This window comes from Astatotilapia calliptera, chromosome 11, assembly GCF_900246225.1.
Source record: "Astatotilapia calliptera chromosome 11, fAstCal1.2, whole genome shotgun sequence".
NCBI classification, from domain to species: Eukaryota; Metazoa; Chordata; class Actinopteri; order Cichliformes; family Cichlidae; genus Astatotilapia; species Astatotilapia calliptera.
The window spans coordinates 5,616,895-5,641,953 of NC_039312.1; the positions used below are offsets into that span (position 1 = coordinate 5,616,895).

The following is a 25,059-nucleotide window of genomic DNA, read 5'->3' on the forward strand; positions in this document are numbered from 1 at the left end:
AAATTAGAAAGCCACACTGCTATCTATAACGGTTAATGGCCCATTACGGTGAGCTCGTATTAGCCTGCTTAAATGGCTGCGTGATGATGTAATGGCATTGAATACCATCTCCTGAAAACCAAAACTGGCCTTCGTCATGGATTTTTCATGCTATTATTAGTTTTGTTTCAGCGCTTTCCTCTTTTTCCCTGACTAACTTTGTTATTGAGCCAGAAGTTACATTCCATATACGGACATCAGACAGGCCAACTACCAGGTCATTAATGTTTGTTTTAGTCACAAATGGTGTGTGAAATATGCTCAAGCCCTGGACAGCTACGTGCTACATATGTTTGTGTGTGCAAGAGAGCGGTCAAGCAAGAGTGAGAACGTGAGTGTGCGTAAACACTGGTGGTTCTGCTTTCACTCATAGGCCTATTAACATTGCTCTGAGCCAAACCAGAGCTCACAAAGCCAGGGCAAATAATGCCACATGATTCAAAGACATCGGTGGATTGAAGGAACTGTTATGGGAATGTGTTTTGATGGATTGACTGTTATCTGTATACAAATGTGTTCTCAGATCTTTATTTCTCTTTTCTCTCCCTGCTTACTGTTTGGTTGGAAGGTGATGTGATAAAGTTATATTATTACATTATGCGTCTCTTTTTTCACAGAAAAGATCAGAGAAATGTTTTTTCTGACATCAGCAAGTCTATTTTGAGATGTTTATCGAGAAGCTCCCTAATATTATTACCCAACACTAAAAAGTGTTATCACATGATGTGCTATGTCTTTATTTGTCTTCCAAACTGCAAATCCTTCCCACTGAATAACTATTCTGGGAAAGACACTGCAGCAACACTTCATGTTTGGAGTTACAGTTGGAGCTGTTACGGAGGCCCTTTCACTCGACTCTTCCCACAGCGTAGAGCAATGATACTGCGCCATCATCATCACTGAACGATAATTATTATTTTATTTTCTCATTAATCTCACTTTTATTTCCTGTCACAATCCCTATTATTGCCAAGTGAGGGATCAGATTTATCTTAATTCGGTGCAGATATTCCCCCCATTATAATTTGGATAAAGTATTAATATTGCAGTATATTGTGTTGGCTGCTTCTTACTCATATATACTGGTGGCAACGTATTTTGTTTTGGTCCCTATGCATTAGGAACACGTGAATAGAAGTTAAGTAAGTTGTTTGCAGGGGCAGCAGGGGAAAATAATATACATTTACTGAAAGCATTTCTAAAATAGATAACGGCACACACAACCCAATTCCAAAAAATGTTTAAACATGTAAAAACACCATGTAAGGATTTGCAAAAACAAATTCTCAGTTTTATATAATATGATAACTTTTTTAGAATTAGGATTACAATCTTTTATATTATCATTATGAGCCAGAATCTGCAAACTTCAAGTATTATCAGCTATATCCAATTATGACCAACAGGTCAGCCTCCAATATGTCCAGTTATGATGCAGTACATTTCATGCATACACAACATAAACACAGTGGTGCAGGCACATAGTTCCGCTCACACTGATAGCAACAGGCGAAGACATTAATAACAACAAACCGAATCAGACACTTAAATCACTTTTACCTAGCTGAACGCAGACATGTTTACAAAGCTAAATAAGACAAATCAGCTAAAGCTATCCAACACTCTCAAATGAACACAAGCCAACAGCGGGCCTCATTTCAGTTGTTTAAGTGAGAAGATGATGTAACTTCATGTAGTTTTGGGGGAAATTATAAAATGTAACAAAAATTTTGCATTGAATAAAGATTCATTTTTTTTAATATGATGTCAGTTTTAGGTCTTACAAAGAAATAATTTGAATTGAAAAAATCAGCATTAGTATGTCACACTCAAAGCTAAAAAACATTCAGACCTCTTCTCCTAAACCAAGGTCAAGGCTCTAAAACACAAAAACCTGCATTAACAGGCTCATTACTTATTCTCAGCAGATTAGACATGGAACTCTATCATCTCCAGACAACTGACAACGAGCCAACAATAGCAACAGCTAGTTGGCAGCTACAACAGCTAATTAGCTAACGTTACACCAGCTAATGTTAGGTTTGAGTATCCTAAAAATAACTTTTCCTTTGATAAATAGTTTGTTTATATTTTCACATTGTATCAGAGTTTATTTGTTAAGTGTCAGATTCCAACAACATTAGATCCCCTTGAAGAAAGCTTCACTAACTCCGGCTAACAGCAGCTAACTCCGGCTAACAGCAGCTAACAGTGGTACAAACAGTAGCGCGTAGCAACAGAAATATTCAGGATATGCTCAACAACTCACTCATATTACTGTCATCAGACGGAAGTGATATTCACTGAATCATCAACTTGTATCAGTAATAATTCAGTTGAGTGCAATCTGCAGTTTACTGGCGTTAAGCAGTGAGACTTTACACACTGATAGATTAGGTTTTAAAACATTTATTTTTGAGAAATATTTATTCTAGATTTATAGAAAACACACACTCATCATCACCACCACCAATAATGCACTGTATCAGGTATCACAGAATAGATGTTTTGCAGTACTGTTGTCATTATGAGCACCTTATCATCATAGTTTCATATTGTGAGATTTTACTTCTCATTATTTTGTAAAATAAAGCCCCAAAAGCAGCCGATATAGCTTTATATTTTATACATGTCATTTGGTGAACCAGACTTTCTGCTATTCGGTTGCCATGTAGCTACAGTGACTGTGTACTGGGCTCTGAGCTCTGCCAAAACACAGGTGACCTGCAGCTCAATAATGTTTCCTGTGTAGATACAGATAGTTGGCTCATGTTGCTGCTGCTCTGCAAACACACAGCTAATGCTCAGCAAGTCATGGAGATTCAGTTATACTGTTTCAACATTTCTACATGACTGACAATAAAAACAATTTATTTTTCCATAATTCATAAGGTAATGCAAAGCGCTGGCTATATGTGAGAAAAGAAAGGGAGCAAATCTGTGCGTCTGCGTAAAAAAAAAAGAAAAAAGAAAAATTCTTCCTTTGTTGTGTAATGATGAATATGCTCTTTTGCTTCCACTGACACACAAACACCCTCTCACACACATGCAGAGTTGTCAGTTTGCCTGCAGAGTTTGTGGCTACCACACTGTGCTGTGCCAAAATTGTGTTGTTTGAGAAAGCCTGGGGAGAGAGGACAGGAACCTCAGGAGCTGTTCTGTTCCCTCAGCCGCTGCAACACGGAAGGTAGCTTTCCTCACACTTTCCCCTGCAGCCGCCCAACAGGAAAAAGCTTTAATGGCATCAGCTCTCATTGTTGAAGCTGAGACAAACACTTTGCGCTTGCAAAGAGAAGGTCATGCAGCTCGGTGTCCAAAAACGATGCCTGGAATTGAAGGGTAGTTATTATAAGATGGCTCATCTCTGTGGTAAAAAGGATAATAATGAACCGAAGTCCTGCATTGTCATTTTTTTCAGTCTCCATTCACTCCTCATTGCACGTTGTACTCAGACAGTCTTTGACGTCTTAAAAAAAGGATAATTTCTATTCTTTTCTCATTTTTCTTTTAATAATCTGAAGGCTTAATGACAGTTTAGACAGATAGATTGTTGATCAGCTTTCAAGTAATCAGCACACAGCTGGGCCTGTCCTTACTTTTAGATTTAGAAGGATTTGCTGTTCAAAAATAAGATTTCAGCTTTGGTATTCTTCCAGTTTTTTTCTTCTAAATATATCAGACCTAGTGACCAAGCTTAATTCCAATAATTCCAAGTTAATTTGACTATTTCCTTCTGAAATGTACAGTAGTTATATTAGATTTCCCCCCCCCCCCAGAAAACGGGAGCTCTGTGCATAAACAAGCGCCTGCAAACCTCAACTAAAGCAAGAAAAGTGGGCCTGAATTTCTTCACAACAGTGTGAGACTGACAGAGTCCTACTAAAGATTACTTTGAGTTATTGAAGCTACAAGCTGCTGAATCATGGGATGCACTTGGTTTTCACCTAGCTATGTGCACTCACATGAAAACCTTATTTTCACAAGAATATTGTACGATAGTGTTGGTGTACAGATAATAAATCATATTAATGAATGGGTGTCGTGGTGGGCTAATAGGCTTCTGATGACTCTTAGTTTTGTTTAACTATTTTCAGAATCAGAATCAGAAAGGGGTTTATTGCCAAATGTTGAGCAGGTTTACAACATTAGGAAATTGCTGCGGTGCTTCAGTGCAAACATAGTGTCATAAATAGCACTTAAATAGACATGAAAAAATAAAAGTAGGGATAAGAATTAAAAGTGCTACGTAGAAAGATATGTGCATGAGCTATACATGAGATATATACATGAGAATAAGAATTAAGAGTGCTACATAGAAAGATATATACATGAGTGCAGGTGGTGATCAGTGCCAAAACATGGAATGATGCAGTGACACAGCGTAGGGTCATGTGATAGTGGTGGGAACAGTCATATGGTTATTGTTCATGTGTCCAACAGCAGAGGGGAAGAAACTGTTCTTATGGCGAGAGGTTCTGGTGCGAATGGACCGGAGCCTCCTGCCTGAGGGGAGCAGGTCAAACAGACTGTGTCCAGGGTGAGAAGGGTCAGCTGAGATCCGAGCTGCACGCCGCAATGTCCTGGAGGTGTACAGGTCCTGCAGAGATGGGAGTCTGCAGCCAATCACCTTCTCAGCAGAGCGCACAACACGCTGCAGTCTCTGTTTGTCCCTGATAGTGGCTCCAGCGTACCACACGGTGATGGAGGAGGTGAGGATGGACTCGATGATTGCAGTGTAGAACTGCATCATCGTCCGTGTTGGCAGGTTGAATTTCTTCAGCTGCCTCAGGAAGTACATCCTCTGCTGGGCTTTCTTGATGACGGAGGTGATGGTGGGCTCCCACTTCAGGTCCTGGGTGATGGTGGTACCCAGGAAGCGGAATGAGTCCACAGAGGTGATGGGGGGGAGTGGGGCTGTGTGCTTCCTGAAGTCCACAATAATCTCCACTGTCTTCTGGGCATTCAGCACCAGGTTGTTGTGGCTGCACCCTGTTTTTTTGCAGATCTGACCAAGCCTGTGCTCTAAAATCAAGTAAAGGTTAGCACAAAAAAACAAAACAGTAGCCACTGGTTTCTTTCCACATTAATATTATCACACCTCCAACATGAAAGAGTGATAAAGCAAACCAGGGTACACTGTGAACCTGTGGGGTAATCAGGAGGAACACATTGCTCACTTGTGTTTGTACCAACCTTTTCTCTGCATTTCAACCCTACAAATATAGATTTTTATAACAGGCAAAGAACACCGTGGCACACTAAGCCGATTAAGCTTTATTAAACTAAATGCTTCAGTGAGGTTTCTGTTTTTAAAAAAAAACCAAAAGTTTTCATAATTACTGAGCAATCTATTGTTCAGTTTTCAAAGTAGTGCTGATAGTAGTGGCAGTTTGCGGCGCTTTCAGTCTTTTAAAATAAGATCTGATCGTTTTGATTCTACGGGTCACAGGCCAGGAACATAATTCTAGGTGTAACCCTGATCATTTTTTATCAAGCCCTGTTGACTTGGGTCAAAAGGCCATAGTGAAAGCAGTGTAACTGAAAAAGCTAAGTGAAAATACCATAGACTGTACATAATTTAGAGACATAGCCACCGGCATTTTCATCATCACGATTTAGGTGTTTTTAAACCTGTTGTGACAAGCGAGGGGTGGACCTGATTTTGAAAATGAGGAATACAGCAAGTTTTTCTACACTCAAGGGAGTCGCCCATCTGCTCACCACTTCAAAGAATTCAGGTTGAAGACATGTCTGTCTTTTATACAGGCTATGATTACCACATAGTATTTTCTGTGAGTACTTTGGTACACAAGTCATCTTGTGTTTGACCATATTGAAAGCTTTTAATGTGAAACTGCAGCAGGTATTCTCAGTTGGGAGTAGAAGTAACCTAGTGTGTGTGGGATTTTTTTCTTTCTGGGAACATTGACACAGATACCCACAAAATATATAAATGTTCCAGTACTAACACTTGTTGAAATGAGCTACATCATTATAAAGAAGAGATTTCTCTTTCCGTTTCCTTGTGAAGATGGTTTGCTGTGTCCAGTCTGAATTGGTGAAATGTGGAGTTGTCACTCTGCGGCATGCATGAGCCCTGTTGTTTTTAGTCAGTGTTGATTCCCATGACTCCAAGATGAGCCAGAGGAAGCCCAGTGTGATTTCGACACAGTTCCCAGGCCCCCAGATCTCCCTCTGAACAAGGGCCGTTACAGTTACTCATAAGACACGGACAAATATGTGCATGTGTGTGTGTTAAAAGAGATAAATGGACCGAGCATCCTTTGGTCTTTGATCCACACATGTTCAGTCTTAGTTGTTAGCCACACCCCCCCCCCCCCCCCCCCCCACACACACACACACACACACACACAGACATGTCTCTCACAGTTACAGACAGCTGCAGCTTGTCCATATAAGAGGTCTACTGCAATAAACAAGGACAGCCAGCAACTGCGCCTCCCCCACTCATGCTTGAGGTCACTTGGAGTCAGTGGAACCTCTTCCGCTTCTGCTAATCTAAAATCTAAAAGGGGAGGTGGGGTGTCACTGAATTTTGATTTCAGTTTACAGATAATATTTTATCAATGGAAGCAATCACAGTTAGCTGTTTTGGGCAGGAACTCTTTTTGTGTATCTAAATTGAAAGTTTAGATACGCACATGTGAGAATTAAATGGGAAAGTGGATAACACTCTGTGCACGCTGCAGTGCAATCAGTCTGTTTACAGTGTTAGCTCTTTTTCATCAACCTTTTTGTGTTTGTCCAAAGTTGGGGAAAAAAATTCTGCGTGACTCACTGGAAGTTCTGGGTGAATAGAAATCAAAATGCCAAAATATCTTCTGCTGCTTTGAGCTTCCTTCTTGAATTTGATCAAGTCTGACATTTGATTGGAGAGCTGCATCTATCTGTTCCCTTCTCCCCAGCAGGCAGTCATCAGTATGTGAACCCAGCGGCTCTATTTCTGTAAGACTGTTGCAGTTGTGGGAGTGTTTGTATGCTGGGTCTTTACATATGTATTCATTGTGTTCGTGCTGGCTCTAAGTAATAGTGAGCAGGGGACCAGTGAGTGACTCATAGGGGAGGTGGTGATGTTGCTTTTTCTTGCTTCTGGCTCCCAACCTGCTGTGTTCTGATAAGAGAGAGACTGAGACAGTGGGCTCTGCTTAATCCTTTCTCTGCATCCAGCCTGCCATCTGCCATAAAAAACAATGGGATGGGACAGACTGGTCATCAGTCTTGTCTTCAGCCTTCTGAATCATTTAGGAAAGAGTGGGTTGTAATGCTATTGAGTAACTCTTGAGACACTTTGCCGATTGTATAACAAACCTTTCTTTCACTGAAAATTTCCCATTTCTTCACAGCCCACCTCTTTAGCTATAAATAGAATTAAATAAATCCATTCTGTAAGTAACAATCTTCTCATCTCTCTGGACTGTGAGGAAATATAGACACATTTGACTCATACACAATTAATATGATTAATGAATATGAGGAGAGAAGTACAGTCATTTTTCTGCTTCAGGTCAAATTAGAGTCTGTCGTGTGAACACAAGAGCTAGTTCCACTGCAGGGGAGCCCCATAGCTGAAGGGTCTGCCTCCCATTCAACTTCTGGAAACTCTAGGAGCCACAAGTGCTCTAGTTAGGCTTTAGTCACTTGGGGCAGGAAGCTGATTGGCAACCTCCAGTCACTAGGGAAAGATACTGTGGCGGGGCATGACTTCCTGCACGGCATCCACAATCATGCCCCACTGATTTAAATATTGTACTGGGTCCTGTGTTTGTTGTTGTTGGTTGTTTGTTATGTTGAGCAGCCTCCCACCGCACCCATCCCCACTCCTCGGGTGGGAGCGGCTTGTACCCGGCTTGTGCCTGCGCCTGTTCCTGCTACCCGTAGGAGGGCCACGGAGCAACCACTGGGTTCACCAACAGCTCACCCACCTGCTCAGCCAGAGCGAATGGCAACCTTGAGTTCTAATAAAGAGATGCTTGAAAGCATGAACGTGCACCCGGGTCTGCTGTGGGTTTGTTACAGATACGTATTCTCGGACCAGTTTGCGAATAGTTGCTGGCTATAACTGGGTGAATTGCTATGGTTGCTTGCAGATTGCTAACCAAGTGGAAACTTGAGAAATTGCAGTGTAAACCAGAAACGGAGACAGTTCACCTTCAAAGTAAAAGTTGCAGATGTTAAAAGATGTTGGTTTCAGTGGTATTGCACAACTTTTAGTTTGAAGCCCAGCTGTCTCAGTTTCTAGTTTCCATCAAACAGTTTCGCAACTGCTTAGCAAATGGTTGGCTAGTAGGGGTGCAACGATACTTGTATCGATATTGAACCGTTCGATACAGTGCTTTCGGTTCGGTACGCATATGTATCGAACAATACAAAATAAATTTTTAATTTATTTTATCAACTTTCCTTCTGATGATGCTGTCTGTGTTGAGCGCTCAGTGGATCTGCGCTCGACAGTGCAGCCTAGGCGGAGTAGTCGAACGCAGATTCACTGAGTGCAGGGCAAGCTAGCGAGACAGAAGCTAAGCTCGTGGCAAATTGAACCTCCCCCACCCTCATTCAGATCTGGCGTTTGGAACTATTTTGGTTTTCATGTGACGTATGACCCTGAAGGTAAGCGCGTCATGGACTAAAGTAAAACAGTATGTTGGATGTGCCACGCAATGCTCAATTACATGGGTGGGAGCTAGTGTGTTAGCGCAGTTAGCTCATTAACGTGTTGGCCATCCAGCCCCACGCACGGGGCGATCTGCGGTAGCTCATTAACGGAGATTTGCCATGTTGTGGCGTTAACGTCATTTCAACGAGATTTACGCTGACAGCACTAGTGGGAACACAACGAATACGACTGCACATTTACGCGGACATCATCCTAGTGCAAAGACAAGTGGAAGCCGACAAAAACAACAAGCACGCATGCTACAAACTTTACCCGAGTCATTTAGACAGCCGTTAGCACATGATTCTCCTTATGGGGACCTGATATGTTTAATATGCTTCTGAGAATATAGCCCAGAAGAAGCGTATAGTATAGCTTTTATTTTGGAAAGAGACATTTCTCTGTAATAAACTCTCTTTTCCAAAGATGAGCGATTCCTCAATCAGATACAGGGCTCGCAAAATCGCTAGCCCGACGTCCCGGTGCTAGCGATTTTTCCAGTCGGGCTACCAAAATCTATCTCTGCCCTGCCCGTCGGCCTATCATAGGAAGGAAAAATATATGTCAATGCTTTTGCATTCTTTCGGAAATGTAGCTGGGTAATTATGTCATTGGCATCGGTGAGCCACTGTCAATATGTGACATATTGAAATCGCGTTTGAATTTGCGCTTGTTTTTTGCTTTCACTACTGATTGGTGAGTGATGATAATTTGCGCACCAATTCCTCTGACATCGTCTTATCAATCGTTAGCTTACTATGCAAACATGACAAGTGAAATCTCCCGCAGCAAGCTTAAACATGTGAGAGGTTGATCGTGCAGAGAATCGCTGAGCTTATGTGAGTGCCTGTGTAAAAGCAGCCGGATATATATTTTAGTTCTGCTGAGCCAAATAAGACAGGTCAGGGTGAAGAAGTGACAGCCAAAGAAAAGCTTACCACAAAACGGAAAAGTTATGACAAATCAGACTATAAGGCAAAAAGAAAGTGCAGCTTTATGGTTTCATGGACAAAAGAATTTCTGTGGCTGCAATATGACGAGCTATATAACCAGGGCTGCACATAAGTGGTCCGCAGGTGCGCATTCGCTGTCAAAATAAAGATATGAAGTTGCAACGCGTGTTTGCGTACATAAGATTTTCAGGAGGAGGACAGACATTTGTTTAGAACTCCAAAGAAATGTCAGAAGGAGTCCGAACCACAAAAGAAGCACGTATTCTCGGAAAAGTAGTTGCAGGAGGTGAGCTGGCTTCAAACAAATGATGAACGCACAGAGATGTGTTGCGGAATGTGCCGTGAAAATTTAATAAATGACAAATTAAAAAGGCATGAATATTTTTTTTTGTATCGAAAAAATATCGAACCGTGACACCAAAGTATCGAACCGAACCGAACCGTGAATTTTGTGTATCGTTGCACCCCTATTGGCTAGTGTTTGCAGACAAGTCGATGTCTTCCATGCAGACCACAGGGAACTGTGCCAAATCTGCTACTGACCAAAGATGATAAAATCATATTGATTGACATGCAGTTTAAGCTGATGAACGTTTCAGTTCTCATTTGGTTGGTTGCCATATTTTCATAGTTTCTACAGAATGGAAAGAAAAGAGAATTATGACCTTACTCTGGCTGTGATTACTGATACAGTATTTCCATGTGATACCACCCATTTATTTACTTGATTAGCCTAAATTAGTTAATACGTTTGTGTATTTGTAGTAGTTTATTACTTAGTGACATCTGAAATGAGCAAAATTAGACCTATTAATTGTAACATTTTTCTGTCTACATTTCCTGATACATTTATAGCCACTCTGACAACAATTTGTTGAAACGTCTATTGCTCCCAATGTCTCATTCGTGGAAATTACAAATGAAAGGGTGACATGTTGTTCTTAACACCCAGCTCCTCATAGTAATGTTAATGTTACAGTTTAGCTGAATTGTGCCCAAATGCAGGCTCACACAGCAGCTAGCATGGCTATGACTACTTTCATTTGTTGCCTAGTGACACTGCTCTATTCCCAGTTTGCCTTTTTCCTGTGTGTTATCATCTGTATGTACTCACTTGTTCACTGTGTTCTACTGTCTGACTGTCAGTGTCCACATGTAGGGTCTGCTCCCAGTCCGATACCTGTCATCATATAAACAACGTCTGCAAAAGAAATAACAGCCTTAATGCGATGAATCATTTCAATGTTGCAGCTAATCAATCTCAAAGACATGTATTTATGTTTTTATCTCTTTCAAGTTCTTTTTAACTTTGTGCACAAATCATTTTCTCCTTCAACTGATGTTTTATATTAAATTAATATGCATTACCGTATGTGTTTTGTTGCACTACACAGACCTCTGAGATGCTGTCGTCATGTGCTTTGGCAAACAGTGTGATATGTTGGATTAGCCTGTTCAGCGAGGTGCATCAGTCTGCCCTCCCCTTGTGTTGCAGTTGCATAACACACAAGGAAGAGATTTGCTTTTGATTAGTGGTTCTACTGAGTGTAGTGAGATTTGTGAATTGAACGTATGGCTATAATGGAAAGCTATAAGAACAGCTTTGTGTATATACTTTATATGCCAGACTCCCTGACTCCAACTGCTATAGGGTGAAGGAGGATTTGCAGTCAAGTGACCTCCTTGCGGGTTTCTTTTCATTTTTTTACAGGTTATTTTTCCCAATGGGATTTTCTGCATGACTGCACATTTATATGGTTGGTGGTGGGCATGTGGATGTCTTCTGTCTCCTCTTAGGACAGTGCATTGTTACATTCATAACCATATGGTGTGTGGGAGATGATTTCACTTTCCTCTCTGCCAGCCAGGTTTCTGCTGATTCCCATACGTGTGTGTTGCAGTTGGAACTTGCACAGAAATGCAAGACTTGCAATTGTGCAATGCCACATTATCTGTAATACCAATTAACAGTATCTGACATGCAGTGACAGAAATGCTTCATGCTGTTCCAAGCAGTTCTTGATAAGGATGGAGCAACAGTTCATGCGAAATCAGCATTTATTTACCCCTATGCTAGAATTTCACAAGAAATCCTAAAAGAAAACAATAATATTTTCCTTATTTCATGTCGTACAAATGTGAGATCACATTTGTTAATTTTAAACAAGGGCAAAGTTCATATCAGGATATGTGAAAGTAATTCTTATCAAGCAAAATCTTTTCATTTTTTTTCTGCTCCAAGTTCTGTTTGACAGGGTTTACACCCTGTCCTCAATGCCAGCCCATTGTTATATATGGTTAGTAGATAATGTTCTTAACTGCCAGCTAGATTGCAGAGTGTCCCGGAACCTTCTTGCTAAACGCTCTCTAATGCTTTTATTAATATTACTGGTATATTTTAATTATAAAATGGGCCATTTTGCAGCCATAGGTCTCTGTCTTTATGCTATTGGATCGCTACTACTCACATTGCGTGCATCCCGAGCTTTAATCGCAATATCTCACTGTAAAGGTTAGTGCAGAAATAGTACCACAGTCAGAATAAAATTTACTGTTTTGTTGTCCTTTGTTATAAACTTTGTTTTAAAATGATTTCACACCAAATCAAATGTTCAGGACACCAAGTGCACTGACAGATTTTTCTGCAATAATCAATGTTCTCTCTGTTATTGGTAGCACAGAAATAGACCTGTAATATAGTGCGTAATCAAACACTAATGCCCCAGTACAACTCAAAACCTTGTTGACAATCATGGGCCTGCCTCAGCTGACCTGCTGATTATCCATTTTATAAGCTGTTGTTATGTAATACCTCCAGCCCAGCTGCTGATATTAATATCACCAAAACTTCAACCCACTCATAAGAATGCATTCATGCACTGCTTGTTTTGATTGATTTGCCAATTCAGGAACTTTCATTGTTTCTAACCTTAGTTTATTTTAATGCCTTCAGCTGATTTTAGAAACTCAAGTTAAACAGTAATGGAGTTATTTAGAAATGTGTTTGAAACACTGACACAGTGTTCAGGGACTGTTTCCGTTTCCAGAGGAAGAACTTCTGAAGGGTTTGCCTTGGAAAGAGTTGTTGTTTTCTCTTCCGCCCAGGCTGTTGCTTCCTGAGTCTTCAGGAGGAAGGAATTCTCTCTAGTGCCTGTTATCCACACACAACATACACACCACACGCACAAACACAAATACCCAGAAACTGGTTGCATGCATGTAGAAGTTCTGCTTCGAAAGCAGCCACACCAGGTGGTCTACAGTAATGCATCTGTTTTCTGGAAATATGTACATAAAGTGTTTCCACAGCGCTATATACAGCACAATAGATGCACTATATAGCCAAAAGTGTTGGCTCATGTGCCTCACACACATATGAACTCAAGTGCAATGGCATTCTTAATCCATAGGGTTTAACGTGATTTCGGCCCACCCTTTGCAGCTGTAACAGCTTCAACAACACGTGAAAGACTTTCCACAAGTGTGCTTATGGGAATATATGACCATTCTTCCAGAAGCACATTTATGAGGTCAGACACCAATGTTGGACAAGAGGCCTGGCTCGGAGTCTCTACCCTTATTCATCCCAAAGGTGTTCTACCAGGATGAGGTCAGGACTCTGTTTGGGCCTGTCAAGTTCTTCCACACCAGACTTGCTCATCCATGTCTTTATGGGGCTTGCTTTGTGCAATAGTGCGTAGTCATGTTAGAACAGGAAGGGGCCATCTCCACACTATTCGCACAAAGTTAAGCGCATGAATGTGTTCAAAATGTCTTGGTATGCATTAAGAAGCATTAAGAGTTTCTTTCACTGGAACTAAGGGGCCCGACTACAACTATACAACACCACACCATAATCCCCCGCCACCAAACTTGTCACAGTGCGGTCAAACTAAGTACCATTCTCCTGGCAACCGCCAAACCCAGACTCATCCATGTGGTTTTATGTCACCACATCTCTGCAAATTGTCCCGAGCTTGGACGCAGGTTCTTGTTAATTGCACAATATTATTTTTAGGTAATTATTTTAAACATGCTTTAAAAGTTTTCACAACATTGTGAATACGGACAACAGGACAGACTCATATGATGCCTATAACACACGCCCATAATCCAGTTATTTCGATGGGCTATTTTCGCTATAGAGACCCAAGCCATGTGTTATGCTGATTGGATTTGAAATCCAGATTTTTGAGGATTGATTAGTTTTAGTGCGAGCTTCAAGTGGCCACTCCGTTATATGGTTCTGTATGCATTTTTTATCCTGGATGATACAATTTTACTGCAGCATGTTTACTTATCTCCTGCGTTAAAAAATACTTCACAGCAGTCATCATCATCCGTCAGTGGTTATAATAAATACCATTTTCTCCCACCTCCTTTGCCAAATCATATTCTGAAAGACTTTGCATTCACCTTAAGGCATCACCAGCCAGCCCACTAATCCCAGGACTCAGACTTTAGTCTAATATGTCTTTCAGTCACTTTACCAGCCTGACAGACTCTCTAAATTCTCTCTCCGAATGACTTTTCCTTGCACTCTGTAGCTTCTCTTCACCCTGTTTTTCTTTCTTTAGTCTCTTTCTCTGTGCCTCTGACTCATTCATACATAACCTTATTCACAGTAGTTCAACCCGAGGGTGCTTTTCTCCTGGCTGACCTCACCCCCACCCTCCACACATCCCCACCCTGTTCTGGGCCCCAATGCACTCCTTTCAACTGGCCAGCAGATGCTATTCAAATGATGTTATCATGCCAAAGCTGTTCATACTCACAGACTGGATGAGTGTAGGGAGGGAGGGGGGACAAGGAGGTTCTTTGGCCATTTTTTTGTCTCGCTGTCTCGTACTGGGCTCTGGCCCAGTTACACTTAATACAATGCAAACAACATTTTGGAAATGGTAGTGTAATGACCCTTCAACAAATGAGTATGTAATGCTAATGCTACAATTGCTAGTACAAAAAGAAAAACATATTTGCACCTACAGTGCTGCAAAAAGTATTTGCCCCGTTCATGATAACTTTGTTTTGTACATTTGACACCTCAAACAATTTTAATATTAGTCAAAGATAACTTAAGTAAATACAAAATGCAGTTTTTAGAAAGAAAGCCTTTAAGTTCATGCCAAAGTATATCAATGGGATGTTCTTGTCTTTCTTTATATCGTGTAATGATTTGTTATCTGTGAAATCTGTTAGCCTGCTTCACTATGTCAGAAATGTCCTATTTAGGTCTATTCTAGCTGTAAATTTCTATTTGTCAACTACAGTAAATTCAAAACAATCCAAATTTATCGTGTACACGGCTTTGTTTCACCCCCTCAGACCATTCATTTTCTGAAACAAGCTGTTTTAGCTCCCTTTGCGATCCCTTTCATTTAACACTTCTGATTGGCTGCCTCCTATAAGCAGATGTTTTGAACAGTCGTGTGCCTTGGATGGGGGGGACTAGTTTCAGGAGTCAGAAGATACACCTCCTGTTGGCCATTAGAAAGAAAGCAGGTTTAAGGCACTTCCACCTTGTCCAAGTTTGGCAGACCCAAAGTAACATCCATCTCCTGTATGAAGTCTGTGTTTTTTTTTGCTGAGACCAGAACCGTCCTAGAGCCTTTGTCTTCCATATTCACACTCATAAATTACTGAACTGTACACATGTTTACACATGGATTTTGTTATGTCTGCACAGAGCCATTTCCCTGCTCTTATGTCTGGTTAACAAGCTGCTGACTAAAACATTCAAAATTAACCCCTCGTGTGTGAGTGGCATCAATTTTCTCCTGCAAGTCTCCACCTCAAAACCACTTGAGTATCAGTGTGTTATTTCCTGTAAAAGGACATTTGTGGCACATTTCAACCAAACGCTGCTACCTGAAAGAATCAGGCTGATGTGCCTCATTAACTCTAGTGCATGTAGTGTTTCCAATAAAACACGGAGGTATAATCATACTGCTCCTTTTTTTTGTATCTACAGCTTAATTTTACAGTATAATGACATTAAAACAGAGACACAACTGAAACTCAGCTGTTGTTGTCTCTTCTTCCCTAAATCAATGAAACTTGGTAAGTTTATGTGGGTATATTAATAATTTATTCACTTCCACACACTTATTTTAGTAGTCACGTCTTGAATAGATCACTGGGGTCCTGCAGAAATTGAGTATTGTTAGACGTTTCAGCATAAACAACAGAAGTGAACAGTTACCTCTGGAAGCCAACGCAACATATATGGAAGGTTTCGAACTTGAGCTTTACAGACAGGCACTGTACGGGCGGGTGAAGTGGTGATTTTTTTTTGTAACACATTTTTGAATAAGATTTGGAGAAACAGAAACTTTTTTATTCCACTTCGCCTTTTCTCTCTTACCTCTTCCTTCGCTCCAACTGCTCATCGTGAGTCTGTGTTTTAACACTAAGAATCTGTGTGTGTGTGCGTGCGTGCATTTGTGTGTCAGATGACCTATTGAAATCATTGTGGTGCAGAATTCCTGTTACCAAGGCAACACCGGCTTCTCCTTCTCGCACTCTCTCTCCCTGTGTCTTTTTCTCTGTCTCTTTATTTCTCCCTCTGTGACTCGCTGTCTGCCCTCCCCTTTTCATTTCCCCTCCACACCACAGCAAGGTCATGTGACTGCTGACGTCAGGCCTGGGAGGCAGGCAAGCAGTCTGAGAAGCAATTAGTTTGTGGGCTTTGAATAAACCTTCTCAGACTAGGAGAGTCTGGGAGTCAGTCACCGTCAGCTCTGCTTCACTCTCTCAGGCACTCTTCTCCTCCTACCCCCTCTCGACTGTTCTCCCCCCCTCCCCTCTCTCTCGTTCTTGCTTCATATTTGTTTTCTCTGGTGCTTTCTTTTATTCTCGCCTGTTGCTTCTCCTCCTCCTCCTCCTCCTCCTCCTCCTCCTGCTGCTGCTGCTGCTGCTAGTGCCACAAAGTTAGTCTAGAGAGAAAGTGCTGGGTGATGGACTGCTGAACAGCTTGTACATTGCTACAAAGTGAGGTAAGCTTCCTGTGTTTTCTCTTTTGTGTGTGTGTATTGTGTGCTTTATCAGCCAGCGGTTGCTTCTGGAACAGTGTGCAGTGAAGTTAAAGCTGGATCAAGGATGGCTTTCGTTTCGTGTACTTAAAACACGTACCCGTGCAAAAGGGAAGTGGCAAATGACACTGTGTGTGTGTGTCAAGAGTGCTTTTTTTGTCACCTTTCAATCTAAACTTCGGAATGTATTAAGTGCAGAAATGCCGGGTGATGTCGGAGGGTTTCGAGGGAGATCCCCGCTCAGGGTCGGCTCTTGAAGACTAGTTGCTTTCTTTTGCAGCAAACACAGGCGGATCTGTTTTCGAAGCCCTTGCAGGAAGTGAGTGCACAGATAGAAGAGAGAAGGAAGGAGAGTGTGAACATTACATGGGGCCGTGTGTGGAGCTCCACATGGCTTTTTCTTCAAAGCTTTACTAATGTTACAGGCAGTAGTGTGGGCTGGAGCTTCGTACTCTGTCTGCCAGAGAGTCAGAGGCGGGGAAGTGGTGGGGGGCAGAGCAGCTGCCACCTGCCCCCCTCAGAGGGGATGGGAAAGCCTCAGAGAAATGCACTACAAAAATGGTTGTTGTTGTTTTTTTTAGAACAAATCAATAATGGAAAGATAGAAGAGCTTTTTTTGTCTAGAGGAGTTTATTTCTTTCTTCTTTTTTTGCTGACTTTTCTTGGCAAGCTTGACAAGCTCCCCTTTTCACCACCAGACACCCCCCCCCCCCCCCACCTCCCTGCATGCCTCTCACAAAAGCATGCCAGCTAGTATTTAGCCCAAATAGGGTGGAAAGAAGGGGAAATGCGGATAACAAGTGGTTTGGATCCACTCGTCAGTCCTCCTCCCTCCCTCTGTCTCTCTCGCTGCTTCTCTTAAACTGCGAGACTTTATCTCTTCCTCTCATCCTTTCCTCAGCAGTGCCTCCCTCCTCCCAAATGAATGAAGTGGAGATCGGCCAAAAGCATGTAACCGGTTTCTGTCACTGTATCTAAAGTGTCATCTAATGAAATGTCCGCCTCTGTACAGAATATTAGGGCACAAATTAGCACTCGCCTAATTGTGTGTGTGTGTGTGTGTGTGTGTGTGTACTGCATTCAAAGTGTGGTCTTTGTAGAATACCATAAATGGTCCATTTAAAAAGATTTTGTTATCTGTGAATGTTATTAGATAAGATGGTTTAGGCAAATAAACAGTACAGACATAAGTCACTCCTTTTTATGCCCCCTTTCAGATGGATTATCAGCTGATTATTCCTAGACTGACCTCAAAAACATTGAAATTGAATGAATTTTGCCACGTAATAATTTGTGCAAGCTACAGTTGAAGGCATACGTTGCTCTACTTTAAGTGCAGCTTCCATGTTAAGCAGTCCCAAATGTCCTGTAAGCCTGAGGGTCTCACCTTGTTGCAAAATGGGCCGCATGAGTCAAGGGACAGAAAGAAATTATATCTGTCTTCATATCTGTTCAACAGGCTGGGAATGTTGGCAGTATGAAAGCATGTTTGCAGAGAGGAGACACATATTAAAATACAGAGAAAGGTAGCAGTATACAGCTGAAAAATCAAATTCACGCCCAGATCGCAGTTTTATTCATTGTTCCGTGTGAGTGGCTGCGTGAAAACAGTGATTAACTGCATCTGATAGCTAAACTGTAAAACAGCTTTCTGTCTGTTTCTAAATCAAAAAGGGCCAAATGCCCCCAAAACTGAGGCAGGAATGCTCTTTTTCTACCATCATACATAAAATATGTCATCCAATGATAAATACTGATCTACTTTAAGGAACCCAGGCATACTAAATGCACTTTTTTGGCTTTAAATCTAACAATGCCTTAGCAAACAGTGCAATATTAGAGAATTGCATAATCATAATCATTAGTTGAAGCTGTTTATTTCTTAGGCTGCTGATGTGCTTCATCTGCTCTGCAGCTTCAGAGCTCTGTGCAAACATCAGCTGCATCACCTGTGTAAAAGTGCGAGTTTGCAAGCGTACACAGTGTGTATGCAAGCGTGTGTGTGGTTTCAGGTGTGTGACAGGAGCAGAGTTTGGCAGTTGGTTGTGTGCACATCACTGGCTCTGTTTCTGTTCAGTGCACATGAATGAGAACGTTATTGCTGGACCCAGGTGAGCGCAAATGTAGCCTCTCCAAGCTCGCGTGTATTTATATGTTCGGTCTCAGCTGATTTAATACGGTTATATCATGGAAAAAGTCGACCCTTCTCCCGTCTCGTGTTCTAGCAACCGAGCCCACACTCACACAGAGACGTTTGAGCGATGTGTTTATGCCCACATCCGCCGAAAAACCTGGAGAAGTTTAATTCTGCTACACACATGCTCAGCTGAACTGTACGAGCCAGGCTTCTATAACATCCTGTTTTGTACTTAAGGGAGTCTCATCTAGCACTGGTGGAAACTAACTTGAAGGCAGTTTATGTAACTGTTGATTTATGGCCAAAGGCAGGGAGAAAGAGAAAAAAGTAATTTAAGTGAGAAATATACAGAGATAAGAGAACAGACAGACACTTAGGAAGGCAGTTGGATGTTTTTCCGGTCTGGATTGCTCTTACTTTGTTCAACCTAGAAGTCTTCAAGACTTCAAATACTAATTCAGTGCTCACTTTAGGTTTGAATATAAAAAATATTCTTAGATGGTATAAAAAGGTATTAAAAGTCTTGGATTTGAATCCACCGTCTGGCTGGGCCCTTCCTATCTGGAGCTTGAATGTTGTTTCTGTGCCTCTCAAGGTCCCAACACAACAGATGTTCATCAAACATATCAATTACTTACATTTTCAGAAACATTTTCAGCCTGATCATTTCAATATAAAAGAATGTAAAAAAAAAAAATGTATATAAAAGTTTAATATAAAATTTCTCAACGCTTGATTTTGCTTGAAAGTTAGATAGCACAATCTGCACTAGCATATTTGAGTCTATTATAATGTTCCAGTAGAATGACATCATCATCTAACAATTTCTATTTGACTTTTATAGGAAGATTTGGTGTCTGATAGCAACATATCCAAAATTTATGATATTATATCATAAATGATATCATATCTTCTGCAGCCTCAGAATGTGTAGTCTAATAATTGTGACAGAAAGTCTATTCTATAATGTGTGTCTCATGCACTAGGCTAACTTATGTATGAACCATTAATCCAGTATAGCCTTAACTATGGAAGCACAAAAATTGATGCTTTCAACATGACCCCATCTTCATCACAAAAAGATTTTTATGAGGAAAATAACAGTGGAAACTTCAAAATTGTATCGTCACCCTGTAATTTCTTCCGGGAAATCAGAGACAGGCAGGCTGGAAGCATTTGGTGAGCTGACATGGGATGACCCATGGTAAAAATGTCAAATAATGAGGTCAGTGTGTGTACACATAATCCCTGTGAGGCAAAAGCTCAGGCTTTAGACTGCTCTAAACTCTTAGTTATGTAAGAAAGTTATCAGCACTTTTCCTTGCTTTACTAGAGAAAAAACTCAAAACAACAGTGGCTACATTTTCTTTTTTTTTTTTTTTTTGAGCCCATCAGTAGCTAAACAGCATCATGTTTATTTGTTCACGCCAATTCTCAGAGGACTTTTTAGTCAGCAGAGCACTGATGAAACCGAATTTTCAGCTAGGCTAAAGCTAAAAGCAAAGGTTGTTTAATTTATAAAAGAGTGTGCTGAGGAGTCAGAATATAACAATATAAGCTGTATGTGAGATTAAATGTCTTGTCACATGTTGCTTATAGCAAAGCTGCAAGTGCTGCAAGCTGAATTTGTACATATAAAAGCAGCTGTGAGTGATGACACAGGGAGATATGTAACCTTTGGTATTTCCTGACAGCACAGGTTCTTCACATCATCCGGCCTTTCAGTGCCTTTGTGTCATGCAACGATAGCAAAGCATATACATACAGTTGTTATTTGAAAGACTTTATCCACCATATTCAGGCAAAAAGTGTAACATTTACCAAAACATGTCCTGCTGTATCTTTGTTCCTGCAGATGTTCTGGACCTGATTTTCTTTTTAAAACTGTCAATCAGTATGAGACAGGATGGTTTTTGGTTGGAGTTTTGAACCTCTGCACCTGCAGGTGGAGGAGATGGTGCCTATGAGTAGCATATTCAGATTGCCGAGGTGAAGCCAGAGGACAGCCCGTGAGAAGAACGTTAGCTTAACCTTCTGGTTTGAATAATGGTAGGCTTAAAGGGACAAGAGTTAAAATGCTGAGGATTGCTCAGAGTAAGATAATTAGGGATAAAAAAGGATTTATTTTGATCACTTTATCATGAAAAATTGTTATAGCCCAAGAATAAAAGTAGAACGTAGTGCTGTAAAGACACGCTATGCCGGGTTCATTGGAAAGTTAGCAAAACTGCCTGGTTGTCGCGTGCAAACAGGAGAACATGCCACAAAATCAATAAAGGGCTGCTCATGCAAACACGCAGCGCCGCTGATGGTTTGTTTAATGGCGTAAAAACAAAGTGTTATGCTATAATTTCTGCTTTTGTGTAGCACGTGGCTTTAATTTGAGGTGGAAACACTTTGAAAGTATGGGCCCACTCATATAAACATGCAAGAGTGCTACTCGCATCAGTGCTAACATCTAAAAGATATGCATAACAATATAGATATTCACTGTTGCACTTTTAGTCAGACAGAATTTATTTGTTTCTGTGTGTGTGTGTGTGTGTGTGTGTGTGTGTGTGTGTGTGTGTGTGTGTGTGTGTGTGTGTGTGTGTGTGTGTGTGTGTAGTGTCCCAGTGTTACTGATGGAGCTGGTGCCGAGAAACACGTTTGACTTGAGTGTGGAAATGTCAGTGGCTTTGATTACTGCACTTAGGCAGCTGTGACATTTTTCACTACTTTACGTGCACTCAACGCAAAGGTCAAAACAAAAAGTACCGGGCCACTTAAGAGGCAATTACACTCCTCTGCCGAGGCGTTGTGGTTTGAGTTTGAAGTTCGCTCTGGGTGAAGCGTTCCTGCTCATTGACTGTTAATGCGCCATCAAGCTAGATGGATGCGTCGCACATTCATTACGTACAGCCGTGTTTTGTTGTCATCACAATCGATGCACATTGCTTTCTTTAACCTGCACTGTTACACCGTCACTGCCAACAAACACTGTCTATGCTGCCGCTGGTACATGCACTTAGAAGGTGCACGTCTGTCTGGAAACTCTGGTTAGTGTCGTTGCAAAGACAGGTCGAATTTAGTCTTTACTTGTCAAGAGCACGTTTCCTTTCATGTCATTATTAATTCAATTCAATTCCGTTTTATTTATGTAGCACTGAATCACAAACCGAGTCTCCTCAAAGCGCTTTATATTATAAGGTGAAGACCCTGCAATAATGTGCTGTTACACTGGATTATGTATGACTTTTGTGATCAGATGGAAAATCGCAGCAAAAATTTTCTGGCACAACTTCACCTGCTTCCAAGGTGCATGGAGAGGATGAAAGAATTCACAAGGCAGGGACTCCAGCCACACTTGAGGGAAGATGAACAACTTTAATAATTGACCAGATGGGATACATTATTACATGCCTGGCTGTCTGAGAATAGAGGCTTCTAGCACTGGGACCTGGGTATTTTCAAAGACTGTCAGAATTATGACATTTACGACAGATTTCCTAAACGGACTAAAATAGTGCGTTAGTGGAATCCCATAATGGCGCTCGTAGGTGTGGTTAGTTTTATGGGTGATTTGCAAAGGCTGCCCTGTTTTCTGAACACTCACTGGTGCACTCACAGTTCATTCTAAATCAATTTGTGCGCGTGATCTAAATATTCTTCTGTTTATATTTTGTCCTGTGAAAAAGGAACTCCCAGAAAAACATATGAAACAGGTTAAGTCGCAAAAATCTCAGATTTCCCACCACTTACAGTCTGTGATTGCGCTCTCTGTAAATAGCGACAGTACTTTTTAGTGCAACACGTTAGTATATTTGACCACAGGTCTATTAATGGACGGAATTACTTCACCGTGGCTTCGAGAGTTGCTCTGGAGTGACAGTCTTCAATTTGGATTTTCAATTTTTTAATTGAAAAAGCAAAAACACTTTGCTTATAATGTGTTAACATTTATTTTTAGGCTTTATTTGAGCGACAGTTTATATGTGTTGGACAAAAGAGAATGGCAACGGTGATAAATTGATCCCAAAAACAAAGTGTGCTCCAGAGCAGCTTGTGCAGATACTTTAAGCTCCCATTCCCTTTTGAATGCATTCATGTCTGTGATATACATGTTGAGTGAGCGCTTGCTGACAGACAAGTGATTATGGAGGTTTAGAGGGACAGCTGGTCGGTCAGGCTCTTTGTCATTCTCCAAAGGGCTTCTTTATGAAGAGGTCATAGGTCACTGAGCTGAAATCCAGCCCCAGAGGAGAGCAGAGGGCTCTGAAGGATCGCCTGCAGCTAAAAGGTCCCACAGAAGGTTACGCTCACAGATCATTTTTGAAGGATGGCCGTGGTCTATAGGCTCCCGTGTGTTGGTGGGGAGGAACTATGGGAAACAGATGTTCTATTTTTAGCCGCGGAATGGAATTCACACGCGCACACTGTCATGCTAGACGCGGGACACAAAAGATGGGAGTTCCTCGCTGGAGAATACTTGTCTTAGGTTTACTGAGAAGTTTTCTGTGTGTGCTTGAGAATGTTTATCTGAGTTCATTTCACTACACTGCACACTCCTACTTTCTGCTTACACTTTGTAAATTATCTTCAGGGTGTAAAACAATGTGAAAGCACAAGAAACTTTACTTTTCTATCTTTAGTCGTCTTATTTGCTGCGTTCCCCATGGGGGCTTTGCAAGTTAAATATTTCCATATTTCTTGAATGTGTGGTTAGCAGTCTTGGCATTCCTTCCACGAATGTATTTGTTGTCCTTGAGTTTCAGCTCTCATACAGTGAAGTATTAAGAAAGTAAACTTTTGCCAGCAGAACAACACTGGCCAGACGCTACATAATTGTGGTTGCTTACTCACTTAGGATAATAATGATGGCCGTCTGAAATAAAAATCTATAATTTTGTTGGGTTGTTGTTTTATTTATTTATTTTGCTCTACTACAAAGAAACCTTTAATGTTGACTGTCTTTAAACAAAAGAGAAAATCATCCATGTGATGCAACATAGCGTTTCATGTTAGCAAGATGCAGACGATGATGCCGTTAGAAAACGAGCTCAGAATATTTGAGTAGAGACCGATGGCCTGACTCAGATGAGGAGCTTAGAAGCACACACGGTGAGGATTGAAAATAACACAAAGTGCTACAAAAGCAAGTCAAACGTCCATCCATCCATCCATCCATTCGCTTCCGCTTGTCCTTTTCAGGGTCGCGGGGGGCGCTGGAGCCTATCCCAGCTGTCATTGGGCGAGAGGCGGGGTACACCCTGGACAGGTCGCCAGTCTGTCGCAGGGCCAACACATAGGGACAGACAACCATTCACACTCACATTCACTCGCACATTCACACCTAGTGGCAATTTGGATTATCCAATTAACCTATCCCCACAAGTTGCATGTCTTTGGACGGTGGGAGGAAGCTGGAGTACCCGGAGAGAACCCACGCAAACACGGGGAGAACATGCAAACTCCACACAGAAAGACCCCGGCCTGATGGTGGAATTGAACTCAGGACCTTCTTGCTGTGCGGCAACAGTGCTAACCACCGTGCCACTGTGCTGCCCCAAGTCAAATGTGTTGCTTAAAAATTGAGAGCTTGAAAGAAATGAATGTGGTATAAATAAGTGGCTCTTATTTTTTACTGTTGTCGGTCTGATCAGACCATCAGCATTATCTTTTTTCAAACTTTGCTTTTGTGTAATGTTATTGTCCTGGTCACAAAAGTAACGTTCAAAAAGAGTAATATATGTTTTCCTCTCATTTGTAGTCAGAAATAATCATGAAACAAATATTTTATACAAGAACAACAGCAAACAAAATGTTACATATTGCGATGAGATGTCCTTAATAAGATTTTTTTAGTTTTAAAGTTTTTTTTCTGTTTTTCTAAATTTCACACCAGATGCACTTAATAATTCACAGTATAGACAGTAAATTATATCCCATCAGGAATGATCCAAATAACTGGGTGGCAACTACGTGATGAATCTCACATCCATAGCTACTTGGAATTCCTCAGTGCTCGCAGAGACCTTTGGCAGGCAGGATGCATGCCTTACTAGGGTATGTGAGGCATAAGCAGATGAGTGCTATCATCGAATTGTCACTAAAAAAATGCTGAATTTAAATATCGGGTTGGAAAATCTGATCTCAAGCCGTTTATTAAAGGTGAGCTGTTACAGAACTGCTGTAAATCCACACAGATTAGTCTACCATAGATTATGAGTGTCTTTTTCCACATGA

The 25,059-nt window shown here is 41.2% G+C and overlaps 1 protein-coding gene across 2 annotated transcripts in view; it reads left to right on the forward strand.

The window, feature by feature from the left end:
- Positions 1-25,059, forward strand: part of ncalda (neurocalcin delta a) — a 66,465-nt gene that overhangs the window by 12,833 nt on the left and 28,573 nt on the right. The window contains exon 1 of one of the 2 annotated variants that reach the window (XM_026185675.1): positions 16,304-16,661. The exons of the other annotated variant lie outside the window; for it this stretch is intronic. The gene's annotated coding sequence lies outside the window, so the exon portion shown is untranslated. Of the gene's footprint in view, positions 1-16,303; positions 16,662-25,059 lie in introns of those variants that run through there. 2 annotated transcript variants of the gene reach the window in all.